Source organism: Heloderma suspectum, chromosome 4, assembly GCF_057233095.1.
Source record: "Heloderma suspectum isolate Gila_16-S chromosome 4, 16-S_ref, whole genome shotgun sequence".
Lineage (NCBI taxonomy): Eukaryota > Metazoa > Chordata > Lepidosauria > Squamata > Helodermatidae > Heloderma > Heloderma suspectum.
Window position 1 is genome coordinate 31,059,498 of NC_139461.1, and position 21,925 is coordinate 31,081,422.

A 21,925-nucleotide genomic window follows, 5' to 3' on the forward strand; every position below is an offset into this window, starting at 1 on the left:
ATATTAGAGGCAGCAAGGATTGGGTGGCTGCAGGGCACTCCCAGACCACATCGCACTCAAGAAGTGTGCAGGCGAGCACGCCACGGCTTGGGAAGTGGGGGCTGGGGGGGCACATGTGGGGGAATCCCACATTCCCCCACATGGGCAATTAAGAAATTCAATAAAATAAAATAAATTATTTTATACTCACTCGCGGCATCCCTAGCAGTATCTAGGAGTGTCAGAATTTCAGAGTGACTGTTAAAAGCACTTGGGTATAACTGTAGTGACTCCCCACTTCAGATGTAACATTGAATTAGATGCAAAAATGGAAATCACTTGATTCCTGCTTCTTTTGAAGTTACAAATTGGTTTTAATTTTTTTAAAAAGATTTTTAAAGATTTTAAAGTTAGACAGCTAGATTAATTCCTATTAAATACAAGCTGGCATGTACAAGGAAACAGATAGTATATTGGGCTTCAGTGCTGAATTCTGATACCTGCTTCACCTTTTAAGTTAACAACTCAGCAAAAAAATATAAAAATAAAGCAGTGGCTTAAAACAGTATTTCTTGCCTTATTTCTACAGCTCTTACTTCCATTTCTTCATAAACTGGGTCATAAAAACCTGCAGGCAGCTTCCTTCTGACTGTTGGTTTGCCTATGCACATAGAAATGTTGACTAGAAAAAACAGCTATGCTGTTCTGGAAATGGTAGTGTTACTTCCTTTCTCTGTATCTGCAAAAGATCCATTTTAGAAAGAAATTATCCTATCAGTTGTGCCCTTGATAATCAGAAGACCCTGAACTCAGAGGCATCCAGTCATCCAATGCAGGGTGGGAGGAGCGGCAGAGGTGATCTTTGCCTACCCATCCTGCCATCCTGAAGTCTAGTGAGGGTGCTTTGGAGGTGGAGGGAAGGAGGCTGGAAGAAATTCAGGATAACTTGTATCTTGGCCTCTACAGTCTCCTCCTCTCTCTGCCCACCAGAACACTCCATTTTTCACCCTCTCTGAGGTTGAGTTTCTGACCTCAAGAGGCAGCCAGCACTGTTCCCTCCACACTGGCTGTGAGGGGTTGGGGGTTGGATGTCTGACCCCCTATTCCGAGGCCGGGGCACTGTCTCTGACTTTGGAAGTGTTTGACAAGTAATCCTATTTTTCCTAGGGACACCTAGGGTGTCTAGGGATGTACAAAACACTTATCTGGTTTCGTCCATGGACATCCGCGTTGGGGGGGAGGCGCTCCATCCCTACCCCCGAAATTCTCCCTTGCTGGCTCCACTCTGTGGCGGCTCCACAGAGCTGCCAGCCAGGGCTGCCTGCAGCTGGACATCCGGCTGCTGGGCTGTGCAGGGACGCAAATGGCGGACGCCATAGCCACTGCCATTTGCGTTCCCCTTTTTTTTGCCATGATAGGCTACGTAAATATTTATGTAGCCTATCACGGCGAAAGACAGGGGCGCAAATGGCGTAGCAGCTGCCATTTGCGCCCCTGTCTTTCGCCGTGATAGGCTAGGTAATATTTACATAGCCTATCACAGCAAAAAAACAGGAACACAAATGGTGGTGGCTACGGCGGCCACCATTTGCATTCCCTTTTTTGCCGTGATAGGCTATGTAAATATTTACGTAGCCTATCACGGCCTCCGCAGGGACGCAAATGGCATCCTATCACGGCAATAATGAAGGAGCGAAAGGCAGCCGCAGCTGCAGCCGCCATATTGAAAGCAGTGTGAATGGCACCAAGTAAGTGCTCCGTTTCTCGTGCCTTTCGTGGGGTGTGGGGTGGGGGGCTTCTTTCTGCCATGGATTTTGGGGGGCCGAATGCACTGGCATTCAGCTTCACTGAGATCCATGGCGGAATTCTCCAACTTCCCTAGGGGTGTCTGATGGACTCCCACTCACCTGCACACCCAGAGCATGCCTGCCAAACCACAGGGCACTTGTGGGCCCACTTGGTGAGCACCCCATGGCTTAGCGAGCCCCCGGAAGCTACCTGTCCTCCCTAGCAAGCTGCCATTGTGTGCAACAATGGTGGCTTGGGTGCTTCCAGGTAGGTAATGTGTTGTGTGTGTGTGTGTGTTTTGGGATGTTGGGTCCCACTCCCTTGCTCAGGCCAGACTGCAGGGGCTGCTCACAGGTGCTGTCCCACCACTGATTGGCACAGGAGCCTTGGCCTGCTCTGTCTCCAGCCTGGGCTGGTTCACCCCTCCTTAGGCAATCTGGGGGTCGCCAGTTCCCCAGGGACACCCATATTGATGCTGGCCTCAGCAGGGACACCTGCTCAGCACAGCCCCCGGCAGCCTTGAACTCCCGAGCTCAAGGGGTCCTCCAGCCTCAGCCTCCCAAGGAGCAGGGATTACAGGCAGGAGCCACCGTGCCCGGCTTCCAGGGAGGTAATGCTGTGTAAGTGGCAGCCATAAAGGGGCCATCTATGCAACATTACAGGCATGAATGGAGCGTTCACACCTGTATTGTTACATAGATGCCCCTCTTACATCTACCAGTTACGCATACCTACCTGGAAGTGCCCAAGCCGCCATTGTTGCACACAGTGCCAGCTTACTAGGGAGGAGGTGGCCCATGGCTTCATCAAGCACTTGCCAGGCCGTGACAAAGCTCGTGCGGCATTGCGAGCAGGGTACGAAGCTGTGGGGTGGCGGTGGTGGTTGGCCAAGCACCTGACGAAGCCAGGCGTGGGTGAGTCCATCCATCCCTAAATGTAGTATGACTTCTGACAGGCAGTCAACTTACTCGTTGCACAATTCAAGGTAGAGCAGAGCAAAACTGGAAGACTGGTGACCCACAAAGTCAAATATAACCTGCCAGTAGTGTATTGTGGCTTGCCAGGTGTTTATCAGTTGCAGAAAGAGAAAGGAAATAGCCACCAATAGCTGAGATTAAGCAGGCCACCACACTTCAATAAAGATGTCATAGCAAGCTAGCTATTAAACCTGTCTGGAAGGGGTGGTTATTATGCATCCTTTTGGGATGCCCATGGAAAGCACAAGTCTTCCCAGCCTTTAATTGCAACTTGTGGAAAGAGGTGGGGCAAGGTAGGTAATCCACTGGAACTGCCCCAAACTCTGTTGGTAGCACTATACCTTCACTATCATAAACAGCTGTCCAACTCATGTGCCAGCCTTGTTAATATTCTCGAATCTCATCTATTATGGTCATCCTGGACACTTCCTTTTACTTTCTCTATGGCTAGTGTTTTTCCACAGTTTCTGCATGTCCACATTTTGCCTGCTTTTTCACCCATGGAGCGGGTGGATGAGTTACAGTACCGGAATTATGATTAGTTTGGGTGGGAAATGGGCGGAGTTTGGATTCTGAAGGCAATGGCGGCATGATCTTGGAGCTCCCTGCCCTCAGGAAATATTTTAAGTTGAGAAAGGTTATCTAAAAAGAAAATAACTCCTGGAAACAAAATTTCAGACAGCCGTTGATGAATCTATCAGGGAGAACAGACAGCAGAATAAAATACTTCTTTAAACCAGCAAAGAAACAGCTGTGTGAAGAAGTCGAGACCAGTGGAATGGCTGTATCAAAAGAAGAACTGACCAAGCAATTAACAACACTCAAACAAGATTTATTGACTGCCTGGAAGGAAATACTGGAAGATAAATTGGAGCAACTGCAAGAGAGGAAGAAAGAAACCAAAGCGGCACTTTCAGAGAACACAGACAGACTCGATGCCCATGAGGTACAAATTAAATCTTTAAGAAAGCTAATTGAAGAGAATAGCTTAAAATGTGAAGATCTGTCCAATAGAAGTCATAGGAAAAATGTGCATATTCGTGGAATTATGGAGACTGCAGAATGAGAATCTAAATATACATTCATTTAGTGAAATGGCTCACAGAACTATTGCCTGCGTGAAAAATACAGATGGACAATCTTGAAAGAGCTCATCGGGCAATAGGACCCAGAAGGTTAGAAACAAGCATTCCACGAGTTATAATAATTCATTTTGTAAACTATTCTTTAAAGGAAAAGATAATGAAAGAAATACAGCTAATGAAAGAAATAAAGTATATGGACATGCCTGTGATGTGTCTACAAGACTTAGCCCCAGAGACGCTACCGAAAAGGAAAAATCTAGGTGCATTTACAAGAAAACTTTGAGAAGAAGGAATTAAATATTTCTGGGATTTCCCTTTCAAACTGACAATAATACATAAAGGGAAAACATATCTGGTAACAACCAAATCCGGGGTCAAGGGACTGTTCCAAGAGTTAAAGATAGAAATCTCAGAAGAAGAAAAAGGGGAAGAAAGGACTGTAGATGACCAGATGTTTCAGGTGGTGAGGGGGAGGAGATATGGTGGTCAAGTACAGGCATAAGAGGAAATAAGAAAGAGAAAAAGATAACAAATGTTTCTACAAGGGAGTTAACAAAGTGCCCATGAAGGAACAAACAATGAAAGGAATAAATAAAGATTGAGTCATAAACAGGAGGAGATGAAATAATTATCATCAAAAAAGGAAAAGAAAAACAAACAGAGAATCATAGAATCATAGAATAGTAGGGTTGGAAGGGGCCTACAAGGCCATCGAGTCCAACCCCCTGCTCAGTGCAGGAATCCAAGTCAGAGCATCCCTGACAAATGGCTGTCCAGCCTCGTCTTGAAGGCCTCCAGTGTGGGAGAGCCCACCACCTCCCTAGGTCATTCATCATTGGTTCCATTGTTGTATTGCTCTAACAGTCAGGAAGTTTTTCCTGATGTTCAGCCAGAATCTGGCTTCCTGTCACTTGAGCCCATTATTCCGTGTCCTGCACTCTGGGATGATCAAGAAGAGATCCCGGCCTTCCTCTCTGTGACAACCTTTCAAGTACTTGAAGAGCGCTATCATATCTCCCCTCAGTCTTCTCTCCTCAAGGCTAAACATGCCCAGTTCTTTCAGTCTTTCTTCATAGGGCTTTGTTTCCAGTCCCCTGATCATCTTTGTTGCCGCCCTCTGGAACCCTCTCCAGTTTGTCTGCATCCTTCTTAAAGTGTGGTGCCCAGAACTGGACACAGTACTCCAGATGAGGCCTAACCAGTGCTGAGTAGAGGGAAACTAGTACTTCCCAGGATTAGGAAGCTATGCTTCTATTAATGCAGCCCAAAAGAGCATTTGCCTTTTTTGCAGCCACATCACATTGTTGGCTCATATTCAGCTTGTGATCGACAACAATTCCAAGATCCTTCTCGCTTGTAGTGTGGTTGAGCCACGTATCCTCCATCCTGTAACTGTGCACTTGGTTTCTTTTTCCTAGGTGCAGAACTTGGCATTTATCCCTATTAAATGTCATTCTGTTGTTTTCTGCCCAGCGCTCCAGTCTATCCAGATCACTTTGAATTTTGTTTCCGTCTTCCAAAGTATTAGCTATCCTGCCCAATTTTGTGTCATTTGCAAATCTGATCAGCATTCCCTGCACCTCCTCCTCCAAGTCATTAATAAAAATGTTGAAGAGCACTGGGCCCAGGACTAAGAGGGTGAGGGAATCTAAGGCAAGGAGCCAGATTATGAAGAAATGGCTGGCTGGGGAATGCTGGGAGTTGTAGGCCTTTTTTTTCTGTCTAAACATGCATAGGATTGCACCCTAAACTTCTTTATCCTCTCTAGGGTGGTCAGCCAACACATTTCTTACTGGAATACTGGAAGTTGTAGGCCTTTTCTCTGTCTAAACATGCATAGGATTGTGTGTTTAGCTATCCTCTCATATTGTTCCAGTTTTGCTGCTCTCTCTCTCTCTCTCTCTCTCTCTCTCTCTCTCTCTTTATGTCTCACAACTTTTCTCTCTAAATGTGTAAATTTCTAAATATCCTGTGTGTTTATATAAGAGAATATTGTGACACTACAGTGATGAGCTTAGAAGAGTAAGGAGGAGGAAATTAAAAAGAACTGAAGGAGACACTGGCTCTTGGAAGCAGGAGCAAATAAACTTTCAAGAAGCAGGGAGGGGGGAATTGGGAGGGATTGGAAATAAGGAATAAGTAAAAGGGAAATAACAGGTAGCTTTTAGGAGAAAAGAGAAAAATGGAAGAAGGAGAAGGAAAACATAAAAAAACAAAACTTAAATAAATATGGTACAGTGTACATCTCTGAATATAAGAGGAGAAGGGGGTGGGTAAAGCAAGCTTAAATGTATAAACTGAGATTTGAAATGAAGCCTGGGATACTATTTTTGCAAGAACTCTACAAACCAAAGACAAACAGTGGGATATTGGGCAGCAGACAATGGGTACATAAATTCTTAGCTCCAGGATCTAGAAGAGCAAGGGGGGTAGGGATATTAATTAATAAGGAGATAATTTTTCAATTAAAAAGAATGATGAAATATAAAAAGCGGAGATATATATTTGTAGATGGGGATATATAATAACAAAGGGTTAATAACATGACAAAACCTAAGTTCTGAATAATATGGTTTCATCTCAAATTTGGCTGTTTCACTGCTCAGTCCTGAATGCAGATCATATGTAAATAAATTAAATGCACTAGAATAAATTTAGATCCTTGAGGGATACTCCTATTTCCCTCCATTATGAGAACTGTTTATTTAACCCTACCCCTGCTTTCTGTTGTTAGTGAGTGACCAGTCCATAAGAGGACCTATGCTCATACATCATGAACATAATACCTAGAAGCCGGTGGTGAGGAATTTTGTTTTTTGGGTCACAATTTGAAATGATTAGTGATTGGAGATAACAAGGATTCTCCTCCCCACTAACTTTCAAGGGAAGGCTTTTGGAGGGGGGCAGGATTCATAGAGGGGGAAGGCCTTGTCTGATGCCCCATGGGCCAGATGGGCTGGCCTAGTGAGCTGGAGGTTCCCCATGAAGGAGTACGTAAAATAGGCTGCAGCTTTTTAGAGGATCTGAAGAAGGGTGTGTGAGACAAACTGTTCTAGACACACTTTCAGGTTGGGCAATCCTGTCAACGTACATAGAAGAAAGGAGTTGCTGTAAATGCTGGATCTCTTACCCATCCTAGCTTAGATCTGAAAAATGCCAACTGTTTCCTTCTCATAATGGAGTAGTGAAAGTTTGCCCAGCCAAAGCAGCCCTAAACTACCAGATTCTAGGCTCCTTGGATTGTGTTTTGGGGTATTTAGCAATGCATATCCCCCATTTTTATTTGACATGACACAGGAAGCACCCACATTTCAGTAATATAACCCAGCTGCTACATAAATGTTAAGGTGATCTAAGTCACTCCATATCCTTGGGATTGCTCCAGAATGATCCACTGCAGTCTTCTGCACATGTGCTTGCACATAAACCTAGAGATGGATGGATCACTCTATTTCTTGTCTGTGTGACTTTTGTATGTGTTCACCCAGAAATCTTCCATCCCATTTCCACATTAATTTGTGGGTGGATGGATGGATGGATGGTTAGGTAGGGAGGGGGAGAGAGAGAGAGAGAGAGAGAGAGAGAGATAACAGTAAACAACTTTCACAAGTCAAAACAAAAGTGAGTCATTATTACCTGTTTTAAGAACATTGGTAAAGGAGCAACTTTGTTCTGCATTAGCAATCTTGTCTTGCTCATGTCTTGCTTGTGGGTCTCCCACTGAGAACTGGTTGGCCACTGTGTGAACACAATGTTGGACTAGATGGACCCTTGGTCTGATCCAGCATGGCTCTTCTTATGTTCAATCTCTTTTCTTTTTGTACGTTATCATAGATATTTTAACACATTGCCAGAAGAAGCTGTGAGGTATTGAGGTTTAAGCTCCTATTTCATTTCTTTACATAAAACCTAAATGAAAACAAAGTTTCAATAAAGTTTTCCTGCTTAGAGATGCCTCTGAGGCATTTACAATGGCAGGTCAGTTTTTCTCACAATACTACCTACCAGATTCTTGTATTCCAGCCTGTGATTGTATATCCCACACTCCATTTCTGATGTTTTGTAACGTTTGTACAAAGTGCTATTAACAATACTGAGACAAGCTCTTTATGACAAATCTGAAGTCTCTTCATATATGGATAATAGCTTCAGGGAAGGATGAGTGTTTGTTTGTGCTATTTTTATATGCTGCTCTATAAGAAAAAGTTCTCAAGGTAGCTCAGTCAAGGAACAGATTAAAATCATGCTTAAAAATGCATGCAATAAAAAGTGTAAAGGCTTTGGAAAATAAATCACAAGAATAAAAATCCATTAAAAAAATGCCTGGTGCTGAAATGATATTAGTATAGGCACCAAGTATGCCTCCTTGGAGAAGGATATTCTATAAATCGGGCACCATAACTGAGAAGGCCCTTTCTTTAGCCACCTGCCTAAATTAATTTGGTGGCAGTACTTGGAGGAGGGCTTCCAAAGATTACCAAAGGGTCCGTGGCAGGCCCATAAGGGAGGAGACGTTCCTTTAGATTAGCCTTCTAAAGAGAAAGGGTGCTCTAGGGGGTTAGATGGGACTCAACCACATCCTCGGGATTTCTGTGAAATCTTTGTATTGCATCAGGATAGGCTGCAACACAAAGTATAGATCTGAGTGATCTTAAGTTGTCAGTGAGCTTGCAAGGGATTATAAATGGCCTTGAACTTAATAGTATTGGGTTGCTTCATACCCAGTAGGCTTTGAAGGACTGTGCTCAAAGACAGCTAAAACTTAAAAGACAAAGCTGGGGACTTTTGTTTCCCTTATTAACAATCCTTCCTCAAATCTGCCCTGCTGTGATTAAAATCACAATAATGGAAGGGTTTATTTATTAAAAGTATTTATAATCCTGCTTTTCATTCAAAAATAATCTCAAAATAGCTATCATAAAAATGATAAAACAACCACAAAAACAATTAAAAATAACATGAAAAACAACACAAACCCCATAATATAAAACTAACAAGGAAGAGAAGGCTATCAATGGCTACTTATCATGATGGCTGATATTACCTCCAGGATTGCTGGGAGAAACACGAATTGGGGGGGAGGGGTTTTATTTCACTTATGTCCTGCTTGTAGGCTTCCCAAAGACATCTGGTTGGCCTCTGTGGGAACAGAATGCTGGACTAGATAGGCCTTTAGTCTGATCCAGCACAGCTCTTCTAATATTGTGAGCGGAGATGGGTGATAAAGAGATGGACGCAAGTGCTTGGATTGAAGTTGGGCCACATTTATTGAAATATCTGCAAAGGGGAAAACTTAGGATGGGCACTGGACTGTACCAGCTGCTAGTTGGCACTATAATGGGCGAAAACTAGGGGTGTATGAAACCCTGCTTACCTGGCTCCGCCGAGTTCCGCAGGTGGGGGGAGGTGATCCATTCCTTCCCCCGGAATCCTCGATGGGGGGAGGCGATCCGTTCCTCCCCCTCGGAATCCTGCCCAGCTGGCTCCGCTCTGTGGCCAGGTCGCAGAGCCACTGTCCGGGCCAACCCACAGCAGGGCCTCCAGCCGCTGCCGGGCTGGTATGGATGCAAATGACATCCTGTGTAGGGGATGCCATTTCTGTCCCTACGCCGGCCTGTGATAGGCTATGTAAATATTTATGTAGCTCATCACGGCTAAAGCAGGGATGCAAATTTTGTCCCCTGTGCCATTTGCATTCCCGCTTTTGCCGTGATAGGCTACGTAAATATTTACGTAGCCTATCACGGCAAAAAAAAAAGGGAATGCAAATGGCGGCAGCTGTAGCGGCCACCATTTGCGTTCCCTTTTTTAGCTGTGATAGGCTACGTAAATATTTATGTAGCCTATCACAGCCTCCGCAGGGATGCAAATGGCATCTCTGCATTAGCCGTGATAGGCTACGTAAGTATTTATGTAGCCTATCACGGCCATTCGAAAGATGCGAATGGCGGTTGCAGATGCGGCCGCCATTCGAGGAGCACCGTAACGGCCAACCAAGGTTGGCTCTGTTCTGGGCCCATTTCACGGGGTGGGGGGGGTGGGGGGCTTCGTTCTGCCATGGATTTCGGGGGGGCGAATGTGCTGGCATTCGGCGTCACCGAGATCCGTGGTGGAATTCTCCGCCATGCCTAGCAAAAACATATGCAGGCTAAGGATTGGTGTGACAGCATCACTGCCCCTCAGGACTGCCCCTTATGGGGGAGGTAGACCTTACCCCGTCACCCCCTCCTGGGCTGCAAAGCTCCTGGGTGAGTGAGGTGAGTTGGTCTCACAGGCAACCCTTATTCCCCCACCAAGCCACAAAACCCATTCGGGGGGCCTCAGAAGTCACCTGTCGCCATAACGGCACCTCTGAATGCTCACCATCCCTAAGCTCATTCCCCCTTGCCCGGCCTAGCCACCACTGAAGTGAAATGTGACCTACACTAAACAAGAATTAGACCAAATTTACCTAAATGTCTCACCCAACCCCATTAACAGTGTGAAGTAGGCAAAAAGACTTAGAGCCCAGGCCAATTGGACTGTGAGCCAAAAATCCCTAAATGGCCCCCAAAAGGGCAGCCGGTTGTAACCCACACTGCTTAAGGGAGGGCGCCGCATGAGAGAGAGGCAGTTGGGAGGGGTGCAGAGAGTAAAAAGGCCTCTCTGACCCCTCCCCTCCCCAGTGGCACCACTGTTATTCCACCAATGGTGGCCCACCACGTCCTCTCACCCCACCCACCCACAACGTCCTCCCCCCCACATGGCCAGGGAAGCCAGACATGGGGGTAGGGCATTTCTTATGTCTAACTGAATCCCAGATCATTAACGTAACACAAAAATACCTGGTGAAAAACAAATGTCTTTACTGGTCATCACTGAAAAGCAAGCAGTCTTGTGGAAGTGCATTTCACAGTTTAGGTGCTATAACTAGAATGGTCCAGTCCTTAGTGCCCATCTATTAAAGATGTGTCTACTCATACATCTGTCATGACCCTACATATCTGCTCCATGGGTTGGAAAAAACTGGGATTCATTGGATCTTTTTTGCAGCTACAATATGCTGATTTCCTTGTTGTAGGTTTATTATTCTTCATATTTATATGGTGCACTGAATATGTTCAAAGTACAACATGTACATTATCTAAGAGAGTAGGACCTGTGGATATATACAATTGGCAAGCAAGCAAGGTCTTTCTTCTTGTTATGTAAATTATTGAGCTTCATATGGGATTTGAATACATAAAGGGAAATCAAATGTGCTGGCAACAAAGGATGTACTAAATACAAAGCTTTTATTGCTCCATGTTTTCTGCCCTCTGTCTCATCAAACAATCATTCAGATTTCTAGTGGAAAACTAATGTATTGTGGATTTGGTTCATCGACAAGAATGTGCTAGGTTTCCATTGTAAAGCCTGCTCTTTCTATAGCATAACTTTAAACGTGAAAGCTTGATGTTTGTACTGATTTATTTTACTGTCACTTTCTTAAACAATGGTAAAAGGATGTAATTGGGGCAAGAAACATAATATGTTTTATAGATGGGGACTGAGTGACGGATGTGGATAAGCAATGTGCTTTCTATTCTTTTGTTTCCTGGATCCCACTGTCTCTGTGAATAAATCTCCCACATGAGTATCTACCACATAATAGGGATGGCGGAGAATTTCTCCACGAATCTTCGGGAGGCCGAATGCCAACGCATTCGGCCCCCCGAAATTGGTGGGGAAATTCTCCGCCGGCCCCCCGCCCCCCCCAGGATGGGACTTACCGTGGCCGAATGTCCCTCTCGGCGGCGGGTCCTGGCGGCGTTTCGGCAGCATTTCGTCGGGGGCGAGGGTGGCGGCCGGTCTCCTGACCGTCTGCCGCCACCGCCATTGCAAAAAAAAAAGTAAAGTAAAAAAAACACACACCCGTGATAGGCTATGTAACGATTTACATAGCCTATCATGGCTAGATTTCCAAAGTCAGCTGTGATAGGCTACGTAAATCGTCACATAGCCTATCACGGGTGACTTTGAAAGAAAAAAAAAAGCGCGTACGCAAATGGCAGCAGCCCATGGGCGCTGCCATTTGCGTTCCTTATTTTGGCACGTCTAGTCTGTGTAAACATTTACTTAGACTACGGCGAAAATAAGGGAACGCTATTTGCATTGCCCTTATTTTCACCGTAGTCTACGTAAATCTTTACGTAGACTAGACGTGTCAAAATAAGGAACGCAAATGGCGGTCCCCATGGGAGCCGCCATTTGCGTATGCGTTTTTTTTTTTTCAAAGTCACCCGTGATAGGCTACGTGATGATTTACATAGCCTATCACGGATGACTTTGGAAATCTAGCCGTGATAGGCTACGTAAATCGTTACGTAACCTATCACGTGTGTGTGTGTGTGTGTGTTTCCTTTTTTTTTCACGGCCGGGTAGACGGGGCGCTCCTACCTGGCCTGAATTTCGGCCGGGCGAGGCGGGGCGCCTCCCCCTCCTCGCCTGAACTTCGGGGGGAGAACCGAAGTGCCTCCCCCCGACCGCGAAGCAAGCTTTGAGAACAGGTAAGGGACTTTCGTCCATCCCTACCACATAAATCCACCATATGAATATTTGTGAACATATAACTAGGTAATACTTAAAATTTGATCACCTGTTTTGATAGCTACACTGATGCTTCCAAAAGAGCATCCATGGTATCTTGTCCATAAGCCAGCTGTGATGTTTAAAATGTCTTAGTGGTTAGATAGTTACCATTACATGGAGATTCTCCATGACCCCATCCCATAGTCTTGGTGATTGCTGGCTGGTGCATGGGAACTGCCAATGTACCGGAGGCCCATCTGCACAGTAAGCAGTTCTAAATATTTCAGCAGCAGGGTGAAAACTCACGAATAGGATGCAATTTCCCCAAACTATATTTATTGCAACCATAACATGGAGTCTGTTCAGCCCATAATTATTATATACAAATGTTGACAATCTAATGCAGGTGCAGACAACCTGTCCTCCTAGGGCTAATTTCACGTGACCCTCAGCCTAATTTCAGAAGTCCACTGCATGCAGTATGTTCAAACATCTGGCAAGAGTGATCTATCTCTGCCTTGGTAGCTGGCTGGGCAGGAAGGAACAGGGAGAAAGAGAAAAGCATGCTGGAGAAAGACAAAGAGAAAAGGGGTGACCTACCCAACTTTTGCCTCTGGTCCTGCTCACCTCTGGCTTTGTTCCCACTCGCCCCCAATGCAGCCCCTGACAGATTACCTGTAATGGAATATAGCTCTCAACAGAGCTATACCTGTGAGGAAATGTGGCCTTCCACAGAAAAAGGTTGCCCTCCCCTGATCTAACAGCTATAAGTGAGTTGAAGAATTCACCCGGTAAGCTTATGGGCTGAGACTAGGGATGGCGGAGAATTTCTCCCCGAAACTTCGGGGGGCCGAGCGCCAATGTGTTCGGCCCCCCGAACAAGTTTCGGGGAGAAATTCTCCACCCCCCCGCCCCCCGCGCCCCCCCCGGGATGGGACTTACCTTTGGCGAATGTCCCTCCTGGCGGCGGGTCCGGCTGGCGGTTCGTCGGGTCTTCGTCAGGGGCGGGGGCGGCAGCCGATCTTTCAACCGGCTGCCGCCGCCGCCATTGCAATAAAAGAAAAAAAAAAACCTCCCCCGTGATAGGCTACGTGACGATTAACGTAGCCTATCACGGCTAGATTTTCAAAGTCAGCCGTGATAGGCTACGTAAATCATCACTTAGCCTATCACGGGTGACTTAAAAAAAAAAAAAAAGCGTGTACGGATAATGGCAGCCCCCATAGGGAGCCACCATTCCCGTTCCTTATTTGGTCGCTGTAGTCTACGTAAATGTTTACGTAGACTACGGCGAAAATAAGGGCAACGCTATTTGCGTTGCCCTTATTTTCGCCGTACGTAGACTACAGCGACCAAATAACGTAAACATTTTTTTTAACTGTTTAGTTCGCGGCCGGGCGAGGCGAGGCGCCTCCTCCCCGGCCTGAATTTCGGCCGGGTGAGGCGGGAAGCCTCCCCCCCGGCCTGAATTTCGGCCGGGTGAGGCGGGAAGCCTCCCCCCCCGGCCTGAACTTCGCGGGGGGAGCAACAAAGCGCCTCCCCCCCACCGCGGGAAATCTTCGAGGACAGGTAAGTGACTTTCGTCCACCCCTAGCTGAGACACAGATTTCTTCTAGTTAACAAACTAGGACTGTGAATTCCATATCAGAGTCTTCTTCAGGAACAGAAGTGAATAGGAGTGTGTTAGATTCATCTCTGCAGTTGGCAGGCAATATGAAGCGTCTGTATTGGTCTGGCCTGGAGCCAATGAGAGCTTCCTTGCAAGGACTAATAGTAGCTTCAGGAGGGTGGGATTTTCATCAGGATTGCAGCAGGGGAGGAAAGGGTTAGTATCTAACCCATGTGCTATGGTCCCAACCCTCATTCCCTCCTCTCCCCTGGCTAATTAAAGTTTTTAAAAGACACAACGTTGCAGCAATGTGTTCAGTCTGAGATGTCCATTTTGTACTCAAAAAAGAAAAACAAAGTGTGTGTGAGGGAGATCATTACTGTGTATGATTTTCACCTTTTTTACCTTCTCCAAAATGCACAACCACCAGTTGCACTTCTTGGGTATTAAAATGTATTTTGTTTGAAGCAAGACGTAAATAATGTTTCCCATTTATTTGGGAAGGAGTAAAAGAGATGTTGATACATGTATTTGACGATAAGAGCTGTCCAGTCCTTGTGCTATTTACAACTACATGGTCTTAAAGCACTGGAGGCTTTATGTGATATAACAATAAAAGGAGCATACAGAAGAGGGATGCTCAGCCATCCTCGTTACTGCACCTTAACTCCCTTCAGTCCTGACTGAGGGGAACTAAAGTAAGGGAGGGGGAAGATTCAGTACCCCTCTCCTGTGTAGGGCTGTATGGATTTGTGAAATCCATTCCGTCTGTGTTTCACAGATTGTCAGGTGCCTTTCATTCTGTCATCCAGTCATTGGCAGAATTGGGTTTTTTCCAATTTCCTGCATTTGTGCAAATTCGCACTTGTGCAAATACACAAAACCCCTGAATGCTCATTTTCATACTTTAGCCTATGTGGGAAATATGCATTTTTTGGCTGGTGTTTTTTAATTTTACATATTTTTCTACGACTAAATTTGTGAAAAATCCCAGAAAGTTTTTTTTTTTTTTTTTTAACAGTCTGTAAGTCTGCAGAACCCATGCAATTTGGAAAAAGCTGCTCCACTGTGGAATCCATGGGTTGGGTTCATAGACATCTGAACTCGTTTGATTCCGTTGCAGATTTTTCTGACATCCCTACTCCTGTGCAGTCCTTTTATTGGAAAAGAAGGACTTTGCTTCATATGTAAATCGGGTGGATGTGTGGAAAGGATAATGTGTCTGCCATTATGATAACTAGGTTGGGCCAAATCAGTCATTATATCATTGATGAAGGACGTCACAATAACTAAACATAACTGCTTGATGAATATCGATGTTCAGTTGGTGTGTATGAACATCCCTGAGCTTGCCCCCCAAATGTGTCAAAGCTTTGTGTCCATCCTAAGTGGTGGAACAGTATGAGCAACTTGCTTTTCTGTTGGGGATGCTGTAGCTATCATAGCACATGACATGGGGCAGCTGCCCAAAGGCTTTTGGCTCTTAGCCCCAGTAGCACCTGCTAATGAATGAAACGGGTGTGTGTAGATGTGGGGTGCTATATGACACCACTCTTCTCTCACATAAATATTTTGGACTTGCACAGATTTCTTCTTAGATGATGTTTATGCAAGAGATGTTCCCAACAGATTGTGCCCAAAGTCTGTGTGAATCATAGATGACGAATGTATGAATGCAAACAGAAATATAGAGAGGATATTAATTGAGAGGCAGTGAATGATAATAAATGCACAAAGCTTTTTGATAACACCATTTAAACAGTGAAGATAACAGCATGTGACAGACTGTGTTAGTCCTCTCAGTACAAGAAAGACAGACAGACAGACAGACTGTGGGAGAAAACAAATTCACATACACATATATATCCCCAGTTTAATGGAAGCTACTTCAGTCCTTGCCTTTAACTTTCTGGTGGCAATTTTGAAGGAATTTTCATACCATAATGTTCTGATTGTCATTTTAAATAACAGTCTAGACTGAGCCTGAACAAGATGTAGAAAGAATAGACATTTTCAGTCACAAGTAAAAATGTTTCTTTCCCCTTACATTTTCTTCTTCTTTTAAAGGATGCTACTCTTTGAATTTGGACTGCTTTATTTAAATATAAATAATGAGAACAGAATATATGCCAAGGGAAACTGTGCACACTATAAGGGTTTTTCTAATTAGACACTGGGGGTACATAATTTAATTTTGGTATGATGTGAGAAGAACTGAACTTTTATATGGAACTTATCTATACCAGACACTGCATTGCAATTTCCAGAGCTATTTCCTTTGAAAATCCACATTTCCATATAATACAAATATCATACAGAAAGATAAAAGGCAAGTGTACAAAAATAGATTTGTCCTTTGTCTCCAGTGTGTGTTCCTTGTGTCTACTTCTGATAGGTTCTACTTAGGCATGTGCAAATCCTGCTGGAGGGATTACATTTTTCAGTTCCGTTTCCTGATCTTAATCAGTGAATCTTCACTCCAGTGTGAATTTTGTGGGATGTAAAACATCAGGATGCATAAATTGCCATCCCCAAGTGTTTGTGTTTTACTTACGGTGATGGAGATAGCTTGACATGGGAGGATTAAAGTATTATATGAATATAGATGGCTTTCCTCCTGTGCATCCAAATTTCACTCCTAACAGTGGAGATGGCTTGGTGCAAAAGAGTTAAAATGAGAGTTGTACAAATTGCTCCAGTTTTGAATTTTGGCAAGAAATCAGGTATTTGGGGAGGCTGAAAAGTTTAATTAAGTTCCTCAAATCTTGCCCTTTTTGTGCTGAAATGTGCTGATGTTTGTAGCCTCAGTTGCCTGCTGCTTTGACAAAGTTAAAAACAAGGTAATCATTTGTCTAATCAGATTTGGCTATGTGGAAATGTCACTAATAAACAAAGCTAATTTCCCCGTAAGTTTTGTTTGTCAAATAGCCAGATCTGATTGGCTACAGCAGGGGTACCCAACCTTTTTGGACCCATGGGCACATTTGAGAATTTGAGACTGTGGCCACCACCACAAAATGCCTAATCAGTGAATTGCCATTTAGACATGTTGCATCTACAGATCTTAGGCCATGTCTTACTCAGCAAAAACGTTTGTTTTGTGTCTATTAGCCACCGCAGCATCTCTTTAATAAGAGATTGTCTAATTTGGCTAATATTTGGTGGTGCAATACAGCTAATGCTTCTTTTAAAGATATGTTTTGGAAATGTCCACCAGTTCCTTCTTTTTCAGAGGAGGTTATTACAAAACAGATACATTTTGTACTGGAACAGTCTTTAATATTCACTGATGTACACACTCTTTTAAATTATTTACCTCCTTCATGGAAATTAACAAATGGTCAGTGTAAATGGATTCTCTGTACCCTTTTGACAGCTAAAAGACTTGTATTACAACACTGGAAGGATAAATACTCACCTCCTATAATGCAATGGATTGAAGACCTTTCAACACTTTCAGTATTTGAATGGGTGGCATATAGATGCCAGGTTCAAATGGATACTTATTTGGATATTTCATACACTTTTGTTGAAACCCATGTATAATTGCTAGAAACTTGTATGTGTTTCATACAAATCCATGTATGTATATTAAAAAATGGGGGAATGTAAGAATTTTTTTGAGGGGTGCCAACAGGCACCATGTTGGAGACCCATTCACAAGTGCCATTGGAGGTCTTTGCAGGCACCATGGCACCTGTGGGCACCATGTGGGAAACACCTGGGCTATAGGATTACCTAATTGTATGAAGAAGAGAGTTATTAAAAAAAATGCATGGAAGGAGCAGCCCCAGTTAGAAGTGCAAACAGGCTGTCGATTTCTAATAGAGTACTGGTCCTTCATAGTTGCTACTCTGTGTTGCAAGAACCTGGTTAAGTACACAGTGGTGTGTGCCTCTTCTTTGAACTTGCCCAGACTAAAAGTGTACTGGAAGGGAAGCACTGAAGGCAATGCATGGCTGTCAGTCTGGAACACAGGAAAATGTATTATACCAGTCAGACTGTTCATCCATGTAGTCTACCATTCTCTATTCTGATGGGAAATTCTTCTCCAGACTCTAGAGTTTCAGGAATCTTTCTCATCACTGGTTACCTGATAGTTTTGACTGGAGATACCAGGGATTGAGCTCTACATGACATTCTGCATACAAAGCTACCACTGAACTATGGTCTATGTGAACAACCCCCTTGCTCTTCTCCTGAAAATATATCAATAGATTAGGGAGCACATTTTGTGGGAGTGTGGAGGAGAGGATATTTGCACATTACTCCCCCATGCACACCTTTTAAATCAGTACTAGTTAAAATATTGGAATACAGAGGGGTGTGTGCAAAGGGTTAATATGTTATGTGACATCATCCCTGCCCCACTCAACATTATTGCCTACATTACTGTTGTGGAGGGAATACACAATGTGTTAGGTCATGTCATGTGTTTTCAGAACTAAACATTACCAGAAGAGGAGGAGAAGTGCAATGCAAGATTACCATTTTTAGTGCAACCCCATGTTTGCTATCATGTTTAATTGCTGCCTAAAAGCTATGAGAAGCAATAGCTGGAAAGAAGGGATTAATAAATCAGGCTATTTCTGGTCCATTTCACTTTCACACATGTTCACCTGTAAATCCATTCCATCCCATTTCTGCATTATTTGCCAATTTTTTAACCTACAAGAAATCCACATTTTAAACACACCTTCTCTCAAAATACATATTTCTAAATAAATTTCATATAGCATAATTTAATACATTTAGCCAAGATGGTAGAATATTTGGAATGGGTGACAGCTGGTGGATAACTAATTCCAATCTGCACATTAGTCCAGAAGATGTGGATCAGGACAGTTTGTATCAAAACTGACAGATCAAATTCCTCAGTCATCTAGAAAGAATAGGGCCTCTTTCACTACAGCCTTACTAATTAATGGCTGCTTTCTCTACTCCACCTGTATGCTTGCCCCATGGTTTTCTGGCTATCTTTTATACTTTTGACATTTTTTACATTTCATCTCACTTTTCAGCATGCAAGTATGTGAGGGTGTATACATGTATTTGGCTTATTGTAACTTGAAGTATGTGCCTTTGTTCCAGGACTGGTTTTTCTGAAGGAAAAAAAAATGGAGTGTGTGTTTGTGAGGTAGGGATTTTGGAGAAATCTGCACCAGATTCAAATCAGTTCAGATTTCTATGAATCTGACTTGCGAATTCCGCAGGAGACCTCCTTTTTCTGAAGAGCAGTCTTTCATTTTGGGGAGGGATTTGTGCTAATTCACATTAGGATTCGTGCTAATTCACATCAGTGCAAGTGCACATTAGCACTAATGCACACTTGTGCTAATGCACTAATCCACATTAACTCATTTGTATTAGCGTATTTGTGCAAATGTGCATTTGTGCTAATGCAAATTAGCTCTAATGCAAATCAGTGCAAGTAGAACGACATTCTGGTAAAAACAACAACAAAAAACACAATTCCATCAGGGAGTCCATGATGGAATAAAAGATGCCTGACAATCTGTGAAACACAGATGGAATGAATTTAACAAAATCCATACATCCCTAGTGTCTGGCCTCAGTACACATTTGAAAATGCACACTTTACGTATCATGTACTTTGTCCCTCAGACTCAGAAGACAGATTCCAGGTGGTCAGATACCAAGATCTGGGTATATGGTCCAACCACACAGGGCTCAAAGTTCCAAAGCAGCAAACAAGGAATTTGAAGGGGCAGAGGCAGGAGCATGGCCCCTTTCCATTATTTTATATTGTTTTTTCTTCTTGTCTAGAACAGCCTAATCAACAAACTTTTGTTATATAACATTGGTAGCTACATTATGTATTTGGCTATTTAAATTTATAACCTACCTCTGTATCTAAGGCTCAGGATTAGAAACTGTTTGATGATCACAAAGTTTCAAAGACACAAATCTCTCTCTTATGATTCTAACTAAGAGAATCATATATCATATCATTAAACCAGAAAAAAAAAAAACTTAAGTCTTGCATTAATTCCAGAAGATGTTTGGGCTTGGGCTGTAGTGAACTTACAAAGAAAGTGAGCTGACCCATTAGCATGTTTTTCCACATAATACCTACCCTTCTTACATTTCAATATTAACATTAAAATAAATAGGACTAACAGTGCGATCCTATACATGTCTAGTAAATCCCATCTTCAAATGAAAGAGTTGGAGGGGGCATTCTAGAGCTACTGCATCCCCAACAGATGCCTGTGCTTGAAGTCTCTGCTTGAAGACTTCCAGCAAGGGAGAGCCCGCTCCCCCATAAGTAATTGGTTCCATTGGTTGCTTTTACCATCAAGTTGCTTTTGAGCTGCTTTTACCATCAAGAAACCTCATCTAAGGTTCAGCTGAAATCTACCCTCCTGAAACTGAACCCTATTACATCAAATTCTGTTCTCTGGGCAGCAGAGAATAAGTCTTCTTTGCTCTCTTCTCTTGACAACCCTTTAGGTACTTGAAGAGTGCTATCAGGTCTTCCTTCAGTCTTCCTGATCTTCCCCAGGTTACACTTACCAACCAAGTTCTTTCAAACTTTCCTCATAGAACTTGTTTTCCATAGCACTGGCCCTCCTCTAAACCCATTCCAGTTTGTCTAATGTAATGGTAATGGTGTCCCCAACCAGTTGTGTCTGACTCTAGGGTGTGGTGCTCATCTCCATTTCTAAGCCGAAAAGCCAGCGCTGTCCAAAGATGCTTCCGTGGTCATGTGGCTGGCATGACTGAACACCGAGGTGCATGGAACGCTGTTACCTTTCCCGCCAAAGCGGTACCTATTTATCTACTTGCAATTTCTTGCTTTTGAACTGCTAGGTTGGCAGGAGCTGGGACTGAAGACGGGAGCTCACTCCGTCATGCAGCACTCGGGTCTCGAACTGCTGTCCTGCTGACCTTCCGGTCTGCAGTTCAGTGTCTTAACCATTAAGCCACCACGGCCCCATTCCAGTTTGTCTACTTCCTTCTAAAAGAGCATCTAGAACTGACACAGTACTCCAGGTGACTACTGCAGAATATAGTGAAACCATTTATTCCTGTGACATGGAAAATATGGTTCTATTAAGGAAGCCTAAAATCGTATAGCAGCCTTTTTTCTTTCTTTTTTGCAGCTCATCACACTGCTGGCTCATGTTCAGCTTGTGATGGACTATAATCTTTTTATATATACTGCTGCCAAGCCAGGTATCTCCCATCCTGTACCTGTGCATGCATGCTTGATTTATTTATTTATTTATTTATTTATTTATTAATTATTTTCCTAAAATACAGAACTCTGTATTTGTCTATGTAGAATGTCAGTTTGTTAGTTCCAGCCCCATTTTTTATTCTGTCATGGTCATTTTGAATTTTATTCCTGCATTCTTCGATGTTGTTCCCAGTTTTGTGTCATCTGCAAATTTGATACGGATTGTTTCAACCTTTCATGTAAGTCATTGATAAAGACGTTAGAGACTACCAGGCCCTCTGTGTTACCCTCTTGAAGCCTCCCTCTAGTATGCTGAGGAACCGTGCACGAACACTCTTTGAGTAGTTTTCCAACCAGCTTTGAAACCACCTGATAGTACTGTCATCTAGCCTGCATTTAAGCAGTTTTCTGATGAAAACATCATGTCAGATTTTGTCAAATGCTTTGCTGAAATCAAGATAAATTATGTCCACAGCAATTCACAACCCCCTAACCTGATAAACCCAATAAAAAAGGAAGTATTTATTCTTGACAAATTCATGCTGGCTCCTACTAACATTATCAAGATGCTCACAAATTGACTCCTTTATAATCTGTTCTAGTGCCTTCCCAAGTATCAGAGCCAGACTGACCAGTCTGTAGTTCCTTGTGGGCCCAGCACTCCCATGAATCAAACTGAAACCTTTGACTCAGGTGGTGGATTATGACTCGCCACCGCCCTCTGCAGTAGAGA

General features: G+C 43.6%; 1 protein-coding gene and 1 non-coding gene across 2 annotated transcripts in view; one reads left to right on the plus strand and one right to left on the minus strand.

Annotated features, from left to right (window-relative positions):
* CSMD3 (CUB and Sushi multiple domains 3) overlaps positions 1 to 21,925 on the plus strand; it is an 819,154-nt gene that overhangs the window by 87,606 nt on the left and 709,623 nt on the right. The window lies entirely within an intron of this gene.
* On the minus strand, positions 2,068 to 2,367 carry LOC146346675 (signal recognition particle RNA). The gene has a single exon (XR_014790891.1).